General features: G+C 51.1%; 4 non-coding genes across 4 annotated transcripts; 1 reads left to right on the forward strand and 3 right to left on the reverse strand.

The window, feature by feature from the left end:
• Positions 1-5830: 5830 nt before the first annotated feature.
• On the reverse strand, positions 5831-6046 carry LOC142821669 (small nucleolar RNA U3). The gene has a single exon (XR_012898357.1). It is a non-coding gene; the product is annotated as a small nucleolar RNA U3 (small nucleolar RNA).
• A 4696-nt stretch (positions 6047-10742) lies between these two features.
• On the reverse strand, positions 10743-10824 carry TRNAF-AAA (transfer RNA phenylalanine (anticodon AAA)). Its single transcript has one exon. It is a non-coding gene; the product is annotated as a tRNA-Phe (tRNA).
• Positions 10825-12724: 1900 nt separating this feature from the next.
• TRNAI-AAU (transfer RNA isoleucine (anticodon AAU)) lies at positions 12725-12798 on the forward strand. The gene has a single exon. It is a non-coding gene; the product is annotated as a tRNA-Ile (tRNA).
• A 2128-nt stretch (positions 12799-14926) lies between these two features.
• TRNAE-UUC (transfer RNA glutamic acid (anticodon UUC)) lies at positions 14927-14998 on the reverse strand. Its single transcript has one exon. It is a non-coding gene; the product is annotated as a tRNA-Glu (tRNA).
• Positions 14999-15758: the final 760 nt, after the last annotated feature.

Below are 15758 nucleotides of genomic sequence, written 5' to 3' on the forward strand. Positions count from 1 at the left end.
TGGTGTGCAAAACAGAAGCATACCATTGAGTAACAGCAGGCTAATCAAAATTAGCAAAGACCTCTGTAAAATATTCTAAAATATAATGTGCCACCATCACGGGGGTAGAAATATTTTCTTTGTCTTTCAAAACATCAAAAAGCGCTGGTACCAGGTTAAAAAAAAAAAAGCAACCACCGTGGTTCTCTGTCATGACAATGTTTTTGTGGTGGTTTGTGTTTTAATGTTTTGCAAATGTGCACAGAATATTGTTTTTAAATAAAAAATATTTTAAGTAAAGCAAAAGTGTAACTTTAAATAAAACAAAATTAATAATTGGGCCCAATCAAAATTTAGTAAAAAATACTAGTGTAAAAATTGTTTAAGCTAAACTTTTGGGAGAGGGGGAACCTATACAGGAAGGATGGGCTCCACCTAAACCAGACTTCTGGCACTAAACATTAAAAAGGCCATAGAGCAGTTTTTAAACTAAGAGATAAGGGAAAGCCGATTGGTGCGGAGACTCACGTAAATCAGATGGAGACTTCTCTTAGAGGAGAATCTGTTGATAGAGATTCTCTAAGCTGTAGTCAGAAAGAGAGGAGGGGAGAGGACAAACCATGGGCCAGAGTAGACAACAACTGCATATAAAGGAATCCAATGCATCAGGGAGGGAAGACAAATAAGCAGTGACAAATTTTTAAAGTGCTTCTACACAAATGCTAGGAGTCTGATTAATAATATGGGTGAACTAGAGTACCTCGTATTAAAGGAGATTGACATAATAGGCATCAGTGAAACCTGGTGGAATGAGGAAAATCTGTGGGACACAATCATACCGGGGTATAAAATATATCGGAAGGATAGAGCAGGCCAGGTGGATGGTGGAGTGGCACTGTATGTGAAAGATAATGTAGAATCAAATGAAATACAAATATTAAATGAAGCAATAGGTTCAATAGAATTGCTTAAAAGTTTTAATAACCAAATTATGTACAACCACCGCAAAGGCACTTAGCCCTACAATGTCACGATAAATTCAACCTATGTATCTGGAAATGCAGCAAAAGGAAGAAGACATTGACAAAGAAATACAAAGCCTAATGCTGGTAAAAGGACAATCGTAAGAGGCAAAAGCAGGTGACGAGACAGCACGGTCTATTCAGTGATTGATCTTCGGATAAAGAGACTATAAAGTCTCAAAGGGGGGGAATGTGGAGGTAGGCATCGCTAGCCTGGCCAAAGACTGAACCGTATACAGTGCGTCCTGTGTCAGAAGCGAGTTTCCTAAGGAAGTTGAGCAAGAAACCACAATCCTGTTAAACAAACAAACGTCTTGCTATTTGTTATCAGGTCAAGCAGAGGGTACCATTTAAGGATAAAGTGCCTTACTTCCTCTTTTCTCCGTAAATTTCCACTGTGACTTTGTAAGAAGGTATAAATATCTCAGGCATTTGAGTGTGAGGAAGGGGCTTGTATTGGTAAGGAGTGACTCCCTGTTGTCTGTGACAACCCCCCCCCCCCCAGCTGGGTTATTAAGGTAGTTTTGTCTGTCTTGAACCCTAAAGCTAGCATGTGTTTATTCCACAACAGCTGGGAGCAGCTGAAGCCAAGTGCCCTGTTCTACTGTGTCAACAATCTCTGAGGTGGCATGAAATCCCCTCTCCAGTTTCTAACCCTGAAATATCGTCTTTATTATGTCATTCCCGGCCTCTTGATACAGCCTTTGAACTCTGACTGCAGAGCTATGTCTACACTGGTGGGTTCTTGTGCAAGAATCTGCAGAGCGTCCACACTGCCCGCCCGCTCTTGCGGAAGAAGATTTACAGTACGGCATGGTAAGAGAGGGCTTCTTGTGCAAGAGCTGCGCTCTTTTTTAAACAGGTGTAAATCCTCTTGCACAGGGGCTCTTGCACAAGAGGGCAGTGTGGACGCTCGGCAGGGGTTTCTTGCGCAAGAAAGCCCTATGGTTAAAATGGCCATCGGAAAGTTCTTGCACAAGAAAGCATCCACACCACCATGGATGCTCTTGCACAAAAGCATAGCTCACACATGGCAGTGTGGACATGTTCTTGCACAAAACTTCTTGCGCAAGAACCCAAAAGTGTAGACATGGCCCAGATGAGATGGAGAGATGCCAAAATAGACTAAGCCATATTGAGAGAGGCTTCTGCCAAAGCCAGCGATTGAACCAGAGACCTTCAAATCTTCAGTTTAACACTCTCCCAAATGAGCTACTTTGACAACTGTTAGCAGCTTTCTAAGGCCAACACTTCTCTCAGGCATGTTTTTCTCTGCAGCAGTGGTTTCCTTCTTTCCAACACTCCTTCCCAATCAGCCTTTTTCTGAACCAGCAGTTCTACCAGTGCCCAGGGGAGGCCTCTTCTGTGACCCAGAAACACATAGGAAAATGTGATAAAAGGGCATCAAAAGGTAACACTGGGAGTTGAACCCAGGATCTCCACTTTACTAGACAGGTGCTTTAGCCAACTGACTGCAGAGTTTGGTGAAACTGTTCTATTCTATGGTCCCAGACAACATCACTGACTGCAAAAGTGCCACCATTCCCCATTTCCCTGCAGCCCTGGCAGTGTCTGGCTCTGTGGACACAGATGGCTACTGCTCAGTGGGCAGAGGCTCTAACATGCACATCTCCCCCAGCCACTGGGGCTGTAGAGTTGCCTTTGAGGTTTGGCACAGTTGAGGGGAGGAAGAAGTGCAGCAAATGTTGATCACCTGGCTTGTAAATCCCTTGGTCCTAGGGTTTGGGTTGGAGTCCTCAGGAAGGGACCTGGCCTTCTTCGATTTGCTCATTTCTTGAGGGCACAGAATTAAGGAGAGAGAATTTTTTAACCCCCCAGCAATCTGAGTTGGCCAAGGAGTTAGTAAGAAATTTTTTGTCAACATTTAAGTAGAGACAAGGAAACCCTCAGGGGTGTTTCTGTGTGTTTGTAGACCAAGGTTCATTCAAGTGGTTTGTTTTTTTGTGGACCTGCCTCGACCGCACTCCTAGAGACTCTGAAACAAAGAAGACACATGAGAAGAACCCAACTTTCTTCCTTTTGCTGTGACGTGGATGGATCTAGCTCAGGTGTCACTCAGGGGGTCTGTCTGCAAGTGAAGTACCTGTGACAGCTCCTGTGCTCCTCTGCCCCTCATCAGCAATGCCATATACTTGGGGGAGCACATGCTCTGAGACTTGTAGAAGAGACAACCTGGACCAGCCACCATTAGTCAAACACCCTTTGATAGCTCAGCTGGCAGAGTGGAGGACTGTAGCACGTGCTTGGCAAGTAATCCATTGGTTCAGTTTGGTTGTTGAAGGAGACAACACATAACTGGCTCCAGCCCCCACTCAGTAACCTGGGGAAATGACCCACCAGGCTTGGGCCCCTCAGAGGCAACAATTCCCCACTGGCCAGGGCAGAGCCTCCCTCTCACACAGTCCTGGAGCCTTCTCTCCCTGGTCCTGCCTCCCCCATTTCACTCAGCTCTCACTGATTGGTTGTACCAGGGAGGGGCCTCACTACTAGTCAGTGTTCCTGTTCCAGGAGCAGGGTGAATTTTGTCTTGTGAACCAATATGAGGTCATGTGAGTCTGTTCGGGGGTGAGCCCCCGCAGCACCTGCCAGTTACTAACATATCTTAGCTACACGTTATGGGAGAAAGACACTAACCCAAGGGATAATTAACACTGGGCTGTGGCTAGTCTCTGCCTTCCCCAGGGCCAATAGGAAACAGATGGGAGACAAGCCATGAGGCTGATCCAAGAAGCTGGCTAACTCCAGTGTGAGAAGCACATGGAAATAGACCCAGAAGCAGATGAGAGAACAGCATGAAGACATCAGGGCTACGTCTACATTTGCATGATCTTGTGCAAATACTCTTTAGCACAAAGGTTCTTGCCAGGGCCGTCCTTAGGCATACGCGGAGTATGCAGTCGCGTAGGGCACCACACTTTCTGGGGCACCACTCTGCTGGCCCGGCATGGAAGGGAAGCATACGCGTGCGCTCTGCACCCGAGCCAGTAGGGGCACTGCCAGCTCTTACGGCCCCACCAGAAGACACCACCGGGCCTAGGGACTCTGGCGAGGAGGCCAGCAAGCTGACCCTGGCTGGGGAAGGGGAGTTGACAGTCCTTGCGGCAGTGTTGGGAGGAGCCGGGTCTGCACCGGGGACAGGGTCACACACGGTGAGCCAGAGGGGGCGGGGTAACGCGTGGCTTGGCGTTGCAGTGCCATTTTTAAAAACAGCCAAGCCGCGCCTCAGCAGGAGATGCGCTGAGCAAGGCGCAGGGGCATAGAGCATCGCTAGAAGCGGGACTATCATCTTGTGATGGTCCGGGGCTGCGAGCACTGAGTGGCCCGGCTCCGGCACGTAGTCTGGAGCCCGGGCTGTGGGGACTCCCAGGGTCCAATCGCAGCAGACTCCAGCCCAGCAAACGGGAAGGAAAAAGGGAGGCGAGGTGAGGCAAGGTGGGGGTGGGAGAGGAAGGGGCTTGTGCTGATGGGAGGGGGGCAGGTCAGGAGAAGAAAGGGGAAGGCACCAAGGGGTTGGGGTGCAGGAGAGACTAATGTGGTGGAGGGGACAAGTGCAGACAATGAGGAAAAGGGCAGGAGGGGAGGTGTCAGTGGGAGGGGGGACAGGGTGATGCTGAGAGAGGAGAGGAGAGGGCATTGGGAACTGGAAAGGGAGGTGCTGGGGAGAAGGCTTAAAAGAAGGGGTGGGCATGAGAAAGGTGGGAATGGAGCAAAGCATGTGTGAGGGCACAGAGGGACAGGAGGGGAATGGAGCAGAGACTGGTGAGGGGGTGGGCATCAGGAAAAAAGAGGGCAAAGGGGGAAAGGGCAGTAAGGGAAGAGGAAGGAACCAGGAAGGTCCAGGGCTAAGGGAAGGTGCAGGTGCAAGGGGATTCTGGAGGTGAAGCAGAAAGGCAGACACCTGCAGGTAGAGGCCAGCACCAGAGGAGAGAGGCAGAACAAGTATGGAGAGGGAGGTGTTAGATGAGGAGAGGTAGCTCAGCTGATCAGAGTGGGGCTACTGGAGGAGTGGGCACAGGGGGGAGAGAAGGGCTGGTGGAGGGGGGCATGTCTCAGGAAGGCTGAGGGCAGTGAGAAGGGCAGGAGTCAGGAGGGCAGAGGATGGTGGGGGGCTGGAGGCAGCAGGCACCAGGGGAACTGATGGAGCAAGGGGAGGAGATATGGCAGCAGAGGGAAAAGGTAGAGGTTTATAAGATATTTATTAATAACTTGGGTGCCAAAACAAGCCACATGAACTCAGTACTGGTGCACAACACAAAATTCATTCTGCTCATGGGAGGAAACTCTTAGGCTATGTCTACACTGGCACTCTTTGCGGAAGAGTTCTTGTGCAAAAACTCTTCCAGAAGAGAGCATCTACACTGGCATGTGCCTTTGTGCAAGAGCATCCATGCCAGTGTAGACGCTCTCTTGCGCAAGAAAGCCCTAATGGCCATTTTCACCATAGGGCTTTCTTGCGCAAGAAATTCATGTTGCCTGTCTACATGGCCTCTTGTGCAAGAACAGTTGCGCAAGAAGGCTTATTCCTGAGCGGGAGCATCATAGTTCTTGCGCAAGAATCCCTGATTTCACTCATTAGAATGTCAGTGTTCTTGTGCAAGAACTCCCCGTCAGTGGAGACAGGCAGCAAGTTTTACCGCAAAAGCATTTGCTTTTGCACAAAATCATGCCAATGTAGATGTAGCCCAGCATCAGTACCAGAGCAATACAAATAAAACCAGGAATTAAGGAAAAGCCAGAACAGGATGATAAAGTGAAGCACCTGTTGCTCCCTACTTCAAAACTAACTTTGAACTTTTTGACATTAGCCAACCACTCAGCCTGTGCTCTCTTCCTCTAGTTTCCTAATAGGAAAGAAAGAACAATCATCAACAGCAGACAACAACAACATTAAAGCAACACTGTCTGCTCACTTCGTGCTCAGAAGAGAACACTATCACTCATCCTCATGGCTACCAAGGCCAAACATTTTCAGCTACATTTCTTTAGTTACCAACTATAGAAACAATTGCCGAAAGCACAGTCTTATCAGAGCCCTCCTTGATACACACTCACACTCATGTGCATTCACTTTCTCCTCATGGGGAATGTTTTCACACAAAACTTAGAAAACTAAAGAACAGAAATAATCTCAGCAAAGTGCTTGTCCCATTCAAACACACTCCACTAGATTTAGAAATCTGCATATTAGAATATGCCCCATGTCCGTTTTTACAGAAATATGCCTCCTGATTAGCATGTGGAGCACCTGGCACCCAATCAAAATCTCTTGCTGTTTCTTCCTGAAACTGCAGTTCCTGGGGCTCCTTTAAGTTAGCTGTAACAAACTGTCAGTCTGTGGACCAGCTGGGTCCAGGAACCCGTGCCTGCCAGGCAGAGGTGGAAAGTGACTAAGTAGAAATACTTGATTACACTACTCAAGACCTTTTTTGGGTATTTCTACTTTACTCAAGTAATTTATTTTTGTCACTCTTTGACTTTTAATCCAGTTGGGTTTTTATAGACAATATTGTACTTTTTACTCCACTCCCATTTCCAGAGGCGCTGGGTTGCTCACGACTTGCACCATTCTGATTTGCTAAAGCCCAGCTGCATATGCAAGCACCAGTCATCCAAAAAACAGCCAATCCACAAGCACAATGCCCCTGACAAGGAAGGAGCTTTTTAATAGCTGCTCTGACACCTTGTAATTCAAACCCAGTATCCCTGCAAGCCCTGCCAGCCTGAGACCTGAGCGAGCAGGGTGGCTGCCCAGGGTTTCGTGCTGAGGGGGTGATATGAGCAGTCTCATGTGACCTTACCTGGGGCCAGGCAGCTAAACAGGAGGGAACCCAGCAGCTTGGGTCGGGGGGACAGAGGCACTTACTTATGTCGGGTGAATCCTCTTCTCTGGGGGGAGCAGAAGCAGGGTGGGTGGGTGCCGGGGGCAGGGGCTCCCCATTCTCCCTGGGACAGAGGCCCCTGTAGAAGCCCTGTGGGGGGAGGTGGGGCAGGCTGTGCTGGAAGAGGCTGGGGGTGGGCAGCTGAGTGGGGTGGGGATTGAAGAACAGGACCCAGAAGCCTGATGCTGAAACTCCCCCTTAATCTGGAGTTTCACACCCTGACGGATCAGAATAAAGTGTCTCAAAGGAGCTACAGCCCCACAGCCCAGCCTAGGGATGGCTCAGCCAGTGGTTTAGATGCACCGGGACACAGAGAGACTCAGGAGCTGCTCAGAGATAACCACTGGCGAGAAGCAGAACAATTCCCTGAGCAGTCGATTGGTTCTGGCTCATTTGCTGGGACTTAAGGAGAACAACAAATTCCTGTGACTGGCCCCTGCTCAGCCAATCAGAACTGGGACTAGAACTGGAAGGCTATGTCTACACTGGTGGGCTGTGTCTACACTGGCAGGTTATTGCGCAAGAAGGGCCACACTGCCCACTCGCTCTTGTGCAAGAAGTTTTACAGTAAAGTGTGGTAAGAAAGGGCTTCTTGCGCAAGAGCTCTTCTCTTTTCTAGCAGATGTAAGTCTTCTTGCGCAAGAGCTCAGGACAGGGGTTTCTTGCACAAAAGAGCATCCACACTGCCATGGATGCTCTTGCACAAAAGTACAGCTCACACAGCAGCATGCATTCTTGCACAAGAACCTGCCAGTGCAGATATAGCCCATGGGACCTTTAGGAACAAAGTCCAGCCCCCTGCCTCACAGCAGGACTAAACACCATCCAGATCTCACCCAAGAAGGGAAGCTACTAGAAGTGGGGTTTGAACCAATGCAGACAAACATCCATTGGATCTTAAGTCCAACACCTTAACCACTCCGCTATCCTGGTGGTATTAGGAAAATCAGACATGAGAAAGGTCTCTCCCCAAACAGCCCAGGGACTCACTCTCAGAGCATCTGCCCGTCCCATCTCTGTGCCAGGGCTTCCCACCATGAGGGCGAGAGATGCCCCCTCCCCACATTGAGGAGGGAAGCAGGGAAAAGGGAAGCCAAACAAGACAAAACCCAACGTCCCCAGGGATTCTGAGGGACAAAGGCCTGGTGGGGAAAATTCCCTCCCCCCCTTCACCCAGTGTTTTCCCTGCCTTGCATTTGGCCAGCCCCCATGGATCAGGCCAGTGTTTCCAGCCTTAGTGTTTATACCATGGACGGACAAACCATTCACAAACCTTTGCCAGACCGGTAACATTTTATTTACATATCACTGTGCATGCGCAGACTGCACTGAGCACCGCACCGGGCTAAAATCTACTCACCACGGGTGGGTAGATTGCCCTAATTGCCGAGCCCTGCATATCTGCATACACATTATTCAAATAAGTGTAAATATCTGCAAATGCTGATCTGCTCACTCCCCCAACCTTGCACGTGCTGGGAACTGGGAGCAGTTTCCCTGGACCCAGGCTGGGATCAAAGCCCCCTCTGCTGGGAGCAGCCCTGGGCTAGATCCGCCCCCTATACCCCTGGGGGGGGCTGCTCTCTGCAGAAGGGAAGGGGGTATCTCTTACCTGCCCCCGCAAGGGGCAGGGACTGGGCTGGGGGCACTGCCCTGGGAGAGGTTCCTACATCGCACCGGCACTGCGGGAGATTCCCCCTCCTGGCAGGTGGCACTGGGGGAGCTCTGAGGCTCCAGAGCAAAGGCCTCCAGCTCCCCAGTCCCTGGGATTAGGAGGTCCTGGAACCAGGCCCCCTGGAGTAGCACTGTGGGTAGGGGGCTCTGACCCACAAGGCGGCTGGCCCCAGAGACCAGGGCCTAAGCTTGCCCAGGCTCACGCCAAGGGGCTTTCTGTGGTGCCGGACGGGGGAGGGAGGCCAGGCCCAGGCCAGTGGGAGAAGGGGCAGCGCTTGCCAGGGAAGCAAGGGGAGCTGCAGGGAGTGAGATGCGGCGTTTCTGCCTGGTGTCACTCAAGGGTCCTTCTGCAGGTGAAGCGCCTGTGACACCCCTGTGCTGCTGGGTTCTCCTGCCCCTCCCCTGGGAGGCCGTCCCCTTCAGGGGGCTCTTGCCCTGGCACTTGTCCAAGGGCCACCTGGGCAAAGCAGCCTGCCCTGGGCACCTTCCATAGCTCAGCTGGCAGAGCAGAGGCCTGTAGTAGGTGCTTAGCAAGTGCCCGTAGGTTGCTAATTCAACTTCAGCTGAAAGGAGAGATTCTTCTCCCTCCCCTTGGCTGCAGGCCTGGCATTAGGACCAGGTGGCTGCCTGGGGTCTGCCCCTTTGGGGCCTGCTGCTACAATTGACAAAAAGGTTTTGGGTACCAGCTGCCAATCAAATGTCTTGGGCTGTGCAGGCCTTGAGTCATGGCAAGAGCTGGAGGTGAATGGCTGCACTTTGGAATGGGAAGGGGGTGTCTGGAACCATAAAGTAGAACAGTTTTAGGGTTGCTTCCCAGGAGGGCACCATGGCTTAGTTGGCTAAAGCACCTCTCTAGTAAGCAGGAGATCCTGGGTTCAACTCCCAATGGTTCCTTGTTGCCAGGTCAATGTGTCTTTTCTTCCCACCATTCTTCAACATGTATCTTGAGTTGGTTTTACCTTCAGTTGAGCTTGATGGTGCTCTCACAGTGGGAGTAGGATAGTAGCAAAGAGCAGGAGGTGCCCTGGGGGTTTGGTTTAGTGAGGCTTAGCTAGACTTGCTAAATCAAGCTCTGGAAGATGGATTGCAGTAGCGATCTCCACCTGAGTGAAGACATGGCCTAATGATGCAATTAGTTAGATGTCGACACTAACAGGCTCACTATAGGTAACTGATAGAGGCTACATCTACACTAGAAGTTTTCTCTGTAAAAAATACGTTAATGAGGAACTCAATTGCATGAGTCCTGATCTCATTTGCATATTTTCTGCCAATGGGATTGTTGTGCAAAAACAAGCAGTGTGAACATTTTTTTGCACAAATCCCCCTTTTTCCACAAGATTCTTATGCTCCCAAAAAAGAGGTTTCCTGATCTTGCAGAAAAAGGGGGTTTTGCACAAACAGAAAACTTCCATGCTGCTTGTTTTTGCACAACAACCCCAGCACAAAACCAGTTTGTCAGAAAATATGCAAATTAGATCATGACTCATGTAACTGAGACCCTCATTACCAGGGCTCTGCAAATAATGTAATCTACTCGCCCATGGATGTAAGTAATTACATCCCAGAAGAGCTGGAGCAGAGCGATCTGCGTGTGCGCAGAGCGCAGAACCATGCGAAACCGTGTGGCTGGCGAGCAGAGCTCCCCGCTGCTTGGCAAGCACTGCTCATTAGCACATCTTTTGCTGAGAAAACTCACAGTGTAGACACAACCGGAGACTCTGGTGCTGATCATGCAATAGAAGCACATTATGTTTAAACAGCTGCCATGTGAATGTACCTGAAAGTCACAAGGATCAATGATCTGTGTGAAAGGCAGGTGGCCAGTAATTAGAGCCCCATGTATGTTGTGTGCATAAAGGAAGGTAGGAATGTGCACTGGGTAGTCTGATAATGGTGTTTAGTGAAAAGTAATAGGTGTAACGGCGTTGCGCAAGAGGGTTTTTCTTGCACAAGAAGGGGCAGTGTAGACGCTCCTTCTGGTGCAAGAGCCTCTTCTGAAAAAAATGGTGGCTCCTTAGCTATGCAAATGAGGCTCATGCAAGAAGCTGCAAGTGTAGACATAGCCCAGGTGTCCCTTCTGCTGCGCCAGGCACGTTCTTCTCCGGGGTCTCAGGACTTGAGTACCTTGTTGCCCTACGAATGGGTGTGACCAAAACACAAACCTCACTGGGAGCAGGATTTGAACCTGCACAGGGAAGCATTATTAGATTTTTAGTCTAACGCGTTAACCACTCAGCCATCACAGCACTGAGTCCTACCACCTCAGGGAAAATGGTAAATAATTGCAGTGCCCAGGCCTGATGTCACCTGACAGAATTCACACAGCAAACCATTTCAACAGTCATGCAGAGGGGTCCTGGCTGCTCTGGTCTGAGGCTGCCTTGGAGGTGAATTCTGCTTCCAGGTCTTCTCTCCTCCTTCTTGGTCTTCTTCCTTCCTTTCCCTTTCCCTCCTTCTTCCTCTTCTCGTTTCCCCTTTTCCTTCTTCTCCCTGGTCTCCTTCTTGGACCCCAGTTTATAGAGTGAAAATTGAGTCCTGCTTAACCAATTATTTTAGTATAATTTTACTAACCAAAGATAACATACTATTACGATTTACCTAACCAATCATACTGCACCACCTTTGTTGATTTTCCCCCAGCAAAATTAATTATACAGCAGACAGAAACAGTTACAATCCAGACAGCGAACACACAGACAAACAATAGGAAAGCGAGGAGGATAATCAAAGAATGCCAATTGCACAAACACAACTATTGCTAAGGAGTTTTTTGCCAGACAAAGTGCTGTTAACTAAGTTTTCTCCACCCACCTTCAGATCTGTTTCTTCCTTGGTGACAGTGGGTGTCATTAGGATCCAAGCCCCTTCTCATAGCCTAGTGTGACCCTATTGAAACACCATTTAGATGGAATGCAAGCCCAAGCTCTACAGTTAATTGCTGCCACTCTTCAGTCTGGCTGCAGAAGGCTTTACTTTATATTTGCCAAATAGCTAGAGGTCTTCCGCTGGATCCATATTGTTACAGAACCTTTCCAAGTATAAGACCCACAAGCACAATCAACACAACTGCAAGGAGACTCAAACCCTTAGTGTTCTGACCCAAAGTCAGATGCCTGATCTTTTAGGCCACACAGTGTTGGCCTATTTAGGGATGGACATTTTGAAGTGTGTAAGAAGGGAGCAGTCTAGGTAGGCCCCCTCACCCTTTGTTCTGCCAAAGCCGGTTGGGTGGGGTGGGGTGGGGTGGGGCTGGTTATGGGGAGGCAGAGTCCTGTTCCTGTCTCAGGGCGTCCCAGGGATGCTCCTTGCAGCTCAGGAGGAGAAAGGGGCTCTGGGTGGAAGGAAAACAAGCAAAGCTGGTCCCAGTGGGCATGTGCTGAGGCTCCAGTTCAGCCTAATTGAGTCACTGCAGGCTCATGTAGGTTCCATGATGTAAGGGGCAGCACTCAGACTCTGAATCCTGTGAGCTGAGTTCAAATCACCGTAGAACTTGCTGGGGCTGGGTTGGTTGTTGCAAAACCCTCCCACTTTATGAGCTTTGAGCTCCTTGTCTGCAGGCTCCCCAAAGAGAGAGTTCTGGGTGTCTGGAGCTCAGTCTGATGCTATGGTTTGGCTGAGATGGGCTGGGCCCTAAAACTTAACCTGCCTGGAGCTTGCTGCTTACCCTTGTGGTCCCCAGGAGCTGCCAGGCTCTGACTCTTGCCCCCCTGGCGTTAACAGGTGCCCCCCTCTAAACACTCTTCTAAATTGGTCTTTCTTGTCTCTCTCGGCATTTTTCTCCTCAGCAGTGCACAATAGAGAAGCTGTTGCCAGTGGCCCTGCAAGGAAAGATGAGCTTTGCCTTCCCCCCTCAGCCTGACTTGCTACTTGGCCCCATTCCTGCCTCTCTTCACAGGCTGACCCAGTGGTTGAAAGGGGCTGCGGCTGCTGCTGACAGGGAAGAAGCTGGGAGGCAAGATGCTGGCAGCAAGAGATTCTGACTACCTCTTTGCCCTGGGTCTCAGTGCGCCATGCCGGCCGCCAGCCACCTTGACCAAACCTCAAACTAGCTGGACTAGCCAGCCAACGTCACAATGAGTTGCTAGTGGCCCTGTCAAAGAAGAGCCCTCGGCAGCTGCAGAGACATTTGTGAGCTCAACTACCGAAGGCCGGCTAGCTCAGTTGATTAGAGTGTGGTGCTAATAACGCCAAGGTTATGGGTTCAAGTGCCATGTTGGCCACACAGTTGTTTGCTGTGGTGACTACTTCTGTCCCTGTCAAACACATGCTTTAGCTGCCTGCTATGGACAGGGAAGCAAAAACAAGCAAAAGGCTGAGAGTGTTGCAGGACTCAGGCCAGAGAACTGATAGGAGGAGGCTCCAGCCTGCACAGACCCAGAGGCTAAAAGGGCCTTGACCTGGTTGGCTTTCTCCAAAAGCAGGCAAAACTCTTCTCTTCCTTCCATTGTCCCCAGTGGGGTGACCTGATGCCCAAATTCCTGCTGCTGCAGTGGCTGGCCCAAGGCTCCCTGCAGGAGGGGGGCTCCATATGTCCAGGAGACTGGGACCATGTGCACAGCCCCCAGCGCTGCTACCAACCACCTGGTCACGTGCTTGAGTGGCCCAGCAGCCCCTCCTCGGAACCTGCTCCTGCTCAAGGCCCCCCTGAACCCACCCAGGCTCCTGCTCCTCTGACTTCTGGACTAGCCAGCCCACATCACAGTGAGTTGCCCGTGGCCCCATCAGAGATGAGCTCGTGGCAGCAGCAGAGATGTCCCTGCAGCTGCCTGTGAGGTCTTTCCCAAAGGGCCACTCATGGGCCTGCTGGCTCAGCTGTTTAGAGCTTGATGCTAATAATGCCCAGGTCATGCCCAGGTCATGGGTGCAAGCCCCATGCTGGCCACAGGGGTGTTAGGTTTGGTGACTTGCCTTTGTGTAGCTGCCTGCTATGGACAAGGAAGGAGAAAGAAGCCCTTAGAGGTGAAGCAGCAGGAGGGAAGCAAGGAGCAGAGTGTCAGCTGCCAGGCGAGAGTCACAGGTGCCCCTCTGCCTCCTGGGACCACCCCTCCCTGAGCCGCCAGCCCCCTGTCTCTCACCGTGCACCCCTTGGGGAGTCCACTCATGCTCCCATTGCCTGGCGGTGACAGAAGCGATGGAGACAGGCTCCAGGGGGCAGAGTTGCCCCACTGGGAAAGTTCCTGCTACACAGGGGAGAGGCAGCGGCTCCCTCCACATGGTCTCCAGCCGGCTCCCTGGGGGTGGGGCCTTGGCTGCTTCCTTGCTGACCTAACAAGAGATCTCTTTGCCCCGCCTCCATGAACTCCTCACAAAGCTGATTGGCTGGCTGAGAATGCCACCCAAGGGGACAATTGCTCAGCTGCTCCCTGAGTGACAGAGCAGACTGATCGGAGGTGTCAGTGGAGCAGGTCACCAGCCCAGCCCCTGAGCTCAGCTCATGCGGGAGACAGCCAGGCAGGAGTCAAAGCCAGGCAGGGCCAGGGGTCGGGAAAGGGGCGACTCAGAGAACAGAGACAGGGGTGCAGTAAAGAACATCCAGAAATCCAGCCTAACTCCTTGGCCGGCTGCCATGCGAACCACAACTCCATCTGTAGCCAGCCCGCCATGCTTTCCCTGCCCAGTCCCACAGCTCCTTAATGAGCCCTGGACAGCACTGGGGAAGCCTGAGTCAGACAGTGCCCAGCAGAACCCAGCAAAGGTGGAGGGAAAGGCTGGTACTTGGGGTGGGGCCGGGGGCTGTTCTGAAAGGCTGCAGGCGCCATTAGACCCTTTTGTCCTTCCCTGTCTCACCCCAGCGCTGAGCAACACTCAGTGTCGGTCTGAGCATCCGTCCTGCTCTGGGACGTGTCTCTGTGGCAGGAACCTGCCCAGGTGGCTCCAGCAGTGAGGCCCCTCCCTGGCAGCACCGAGCAGTGAGAGCTGAGTGAAGGGGGAGGCAGGACCAGGGGGAGAAGGCTCCATGACTGTGTCAGAGGGAGGCTCTGCCCTGGCCAGTGGGGAATCGTTGCCTCTCCGAGGGGCCCAGGCCTGGTGCGTCATTTCCCCAGATTACTGAGTGGGGGCTGGAGCCAGTTCTGGGTTGTCTCCTTCAACAACCAAACTGAACCAATGGATCTTGTGCCGTGTGTGCCACAGAGCTTCCTGCAGGGCTGCCCACATGGGAGAGGGGAGGGGCAGTTTGAGTCACCCAGCTCTGCCCCTTCTGAAGGGCTTGTGAAAATGACAGGTGCTGCCTTGGCAGTGAGGGAGAGGTGGGAAAGGGGCCCTGAGTGAACCTCTTGGGTCACAGCTGCTGTAACAATGAGGTAAGATGAATGAGTGGACAGTTGTCATGTGAAAACTGAGGCTGGTTTCCCTGACTGGGAATTGAACACAGGCCACAGTAGTGAAAGTGCTGAATCCTAGCCACTAGACCATCAGGGACACATAAACAGGGGTCTTCCCTTACCTACACTAGCCTTTCACAGGCCACTTTCTGTCCCCTTTGGTATGTGGGTTCAGTCTCTATTACCCAGAGGGGACAAGAACAGAAACCAAACAGAACATCATAACAGCAAGACTGGGCCATGCCAGTTGCCCAACTAGCCCAGGACCCTGTCTCACAACAGCAGACAATTTCATTGCCCAGTGGGAATCCTCGGGACAGACAATTGTTAAGTGATCCCTCCTGGTGCCCATTCCTAGCTTCTAGAATACACAAGCTAGGGACACCTGCCCTGTCCATCCTGGTTAAATGCCATTGGTTGACCTTTCCTGCATTAAATTATCCAGTTCTGTTTTGGACCTTCTTGTAGATTTCACCTTCACAACATCCTCTGGCAAGGAGTTCCACTGGGCACAAAAATGCTTCTTTTTAATTTATTTTTAATTTGGCTACTTACCAGTTTCATTCTGTCACCCATGATCTTGAGTTGGAGAAAAAAAATTCTTATTGCTTTCTGCACCCGTGTCAGTATTATATGAAACTCTGTCCCATCGCCCCTGAGTCTAGACTACATCTAGACTGTGCTCTCCCCAACATCCCCTCCCGCAGAAGAAATGCAAATCTGTGGATCCTTTTTGAGGAAGAGATTTTTCCAATATTTGGCCCCGTGTAGCCCACCTGTGGTGGGTGGGGCAGGGAAACTGCTCACAACCGGGGGAATTAGCTCCGGGGGCAGAGCCCTCACTTAGCATGTGAGAG

Source organism: Pelodiscus sinensis, chromosome 31 (genome assembly GCF_049634645.1).
Source record: "Pelodiscus sinensis isolate JC-2024 chromosome 31, ASM4963464v1, whole genome shotgun sequence".
Classification (NCBI taxonomy): Eukaryota; Metazoa; Chordata; order Testudines; family Trionychidae; genus Pelodiscus; species Pelodiscus sinensis.